This window comes from Cyprinus carpio, unplaced genomic scaffold, assembly GCF_018340385.1.
Source record: "Cyprinus carpio isolate SPL01 unplaced genomic scaffold, ASM1834038v1 S000006613, whole genome shotgun sequence".
NCBI lineage: Eukaryota > Metazoa > Chordata > Actinopteri > Cypriniformes > Cyprinidae > Cyprinus > Cyprinus carpio.
In genome coordinates this window covers 259,021-262,791 of record NW_024879252.1, presented here as the reverse complement: position 1 = coordinate 262,791, position 3,771 = coordinate 259,021, and positions in this window count along the sequence as shown.

Here is a 3,771-nt window from a genome sequence, read left to right as displayed (position 1 = left end):
CATGATCTCGGGGATGCAGTGAGCTTCGTAAGCCGCAGGGCCCCGGCACCCCCCCCCCCTTTCCCCCATGCTAATTCACATATAAGAATTGAGAGAACTGTGGTTCTTGACCGTTCTTATTTACTGCGGGTTCACAAGCCAGCCGCGCTTTGTTCGAAACTACACGGTCAAGAACTACCGCACACACATTTGTTTGGCATGCGCGTGTACTAATGCACTTCGGTAACGGGTGCTGAAAGCAGTCAAAAGCCGTAAAAGAAGCTGCAATTGCAACTGTGTCCATTTTCCAACACTCATAAAACGGTACTTGATCGGTTAGCATTATTTCCAATCATATGTATTCAGATTGAGCTGGAAATCACTGTATTCATTTTCAAGGCATTGTACTGTTATAGTTTTGGAGAAAAGTAAAAGCAAAATCACCAAAAAATCAAAACTCCTTGTGCACTTTGTTGTTTTCAGTATATTTAAACACTCATAAAAAATGTTCCTTTATAGGTTAGCTCATTCTTTCGATGGATATGTATTCAGAGTGAGCCTGACTAACGCTGTATTAATTTGCAAGGCATTTTACTGTACAGTTTTGGAGAAAACTAAAAGCAAAATCACCCAAAACAAATTTATGCATCCTAGCAATTGCACTGTGTCCCATTTTCCAACACTCAAATAAGTGTTTCTTTATAGGTTAGCCCATTCTGTCAATGGATATGTATTCAGGGTGACCCTGACTATCACTGTATTCATTTTCAAGGCATTTTACTATATACTTTTGGAGAAAACTGAAAGCAAATTCACCCAAAACAACAAAATTCATCCTAGCACTTGCACTGTCCTATATTCCAGCACTCATAAAAAGTGTTCCTTTATAGGTTAGCTCATTCTTTCAATTCTTATGTATTCAGAGTGACACAGATTATCACTTAAAAAAATGTCAAATATTTTTACTGTATAATTTTGGAGAAAATTAAAGGCAAATTCACAATTCCCAAGTGTCTAAGTGAATAAACACTTCTACATCATGTCCCATTTTCAATCCTTCATAAAAATACCCCAAGCATCTGACTGCATAAGCATTTTTACACTATGTCCTATTTTCAAACACTCATAAAAATCTTTCCTTTGTAGGTTTGCTCGTTCTTTCAATTGATTCCTGTTCACAGTCACCCTGACTATTATTACTGTATTAATTCAAATAATAATAAGTAATTAAGAGCACAAAAAGAAGTCAGGAAAGTTCTATTTGATGACATTTAAAATAAGACCTGGCTAAACTAATTTAGCTCTTGCATCCTGTCAAATGCCCTAATTTGAAACATATAAACACATAGTAAGTATTATATAACAAACATTATTTGCTATTATTAATATTAGTCTATTATTGTTTCAGTGTGAACTGTAGAAAACAGTCATGTTCATGATTTGATAGAAAAAATTGTTGAGGTTTCCTTTCCTTTATTTTTATTTGTTGTTGTTTTTATTGTACAGTCATTGTAAGTCGCTTTGGATAAGCATCTGCAAGAAAATGACTAAATGTAAATGTTAAATATGATTGCCATATCCAAAAAAAAATAATAATAATAATAATAATAATAATAATAATAATAATAATAATAAAGTAATAGTCAGAATTTGACTGTAAGCGGAATCCAATCAAAAGAGCGAGCAAACCTGTAAATGAAAGATTTTATGAGGGTTCAAAATGCTATGATGTAAGTGCTTATTCACTTAGATGCTGGGTGAATTTGCCTTTAATTTTCTTCAAAATTATACAGTAAAAATATGTGAAAATTAATACAGTAATTGTCAGGGTAACTGTGAACAGTAATCAACTGACAGAACGAGCAAACCTATAAAGAAAGACTTTTATGAGTGTTTGAAAATGGGACATGGTGTAAAAACTGTGAATTTGCCAGTAATTTTCAACAAAACCATACAGTAAAATGACTTGAAAAAAGAATGAGCAAACCTATAAATGAAAGATTTTTATGAGTGTTTGAAAATGGGACGTGATGTAAAAGTGCTTATGTACTCAGATGCTTGGGGTGAATTTGCATTTAATTTTCTCCAAAACTGACTAGTAAATGAAGACAGTGATAGTCTGGGTCATTCTGAATGCATATCCATTGAAAGGATGAGCTAACCTATAAAAGAACCCTTTTTATGAGTGTTGAAACATGGGACACAGTGCTATTGCTAGCATTTTGTTATTTGGGGTGAATTTGCTTTTAGTTTTCTCAAAAACTATACAGTAAAATGACTTGAAAATGAATACAGTGATAGTCAGGGTCACCCTGAATACATATGATTTGAAAGAATGAGCTAACCTGTAAAGGAACACTTTTTATGAATGTTGGAAAATGGGAAAAAGTGCAAGTGCAACAATGGAGATTGATGTTTTGGGTGATTTTGCTTTTAGTTTTTTTCCCCAAAACTTTACAGTAAAATGCCTTGAAAATGAATACAATGATAGTCAGGGTCACTCTGAATACATATGATTTGAAAGAATGAGCTAACCTATAAAGAAACCCTTTTTATGAGTGTTGGAAAATGGGACACAGTGCAATTGCCAGGATGCATTTTGTTTTGGGTGAATTTGCTTTTAGTTTTCTTCAAAACTATACAGTAAAATGCCTTGAAAATGAATACAGTGATAGTCAGTTTCAATCTGAATACATATCCATTGAAAGACAGAATGAACTAACCTATAAAGGTACACTTTTTTTATAAGTGTTGCAATGGACACAGTGCAAATTGCTAGGATGCATTTTTTTTATTCTGGGGTGATTTTGCTGGCTTCCAAAAACTATACAGTAAAAATGCCTTGAAAAATTAATACAGTGATAGTCAGTCTCACTCTGAATACATATCAATTGATAGAATGAGCTAACCTATAAAGGAACCTCTTTAGATTGTTGGAAATGGGAAAAGGTGCAAGTGCAACAATGGAGTTTGATGTTTTGGGTGATTTTGCTTTTTAGTTTTCTCCTTTAAACTACAGTATACAGCCAAATTTAGCTGAAAATGAATATGGATAGTAGCGTAATACTGAATACATAAGGATTTGGAAAGAATGAGCTTAACCTGTAAAGGAACACTTTTATGTGTGTGTGGTTGAATATGGGACACACAATTGCTAGGATGCATTTTTGTTGTTTTGGGTGGATTTTGCACACACACATATAATATATATATATATATATATATATATATATATATATAGGTATATGCATATATATATATATATATATATATATGCAATATATACACACACAAACATGAGAAAAAACAATGAATGAAAAATCATTAATATTAACATTTATAAACATTAAAAACGATTTATACTAATTAATTTTACAATACAAACGTTTATGTACAAAAATAAAGTATTTAAAATAAGCAAACGTATAAAGGAAACGTGTGGCATGATAATCTCTTTACATGCATTTTGACTGATCGCACCTGTACTGTAAGGGTGATGATTACACGCGCATGCCAAAAAGCGCTGGTTTGAAGGCGGTACGTGACTGATGGAGTTTGATGTTTTGGGTGATTTTGCTTTTAGTTTTCTCCAAAACTATACAGCAAAATTCATTGAAAATGAATACGGTGATAGTAAGGCTCACTCTGAATACATATGATTTGAAAGAATGAGCTAACCTGTAAAGGAACACTTTTTATGTGTGTTGGAATATGGGACACACAATTGCTAGGATGCATTTTGTTGTTTTGGGTGATTTTGCACACACACACATAATATATATACATATATAT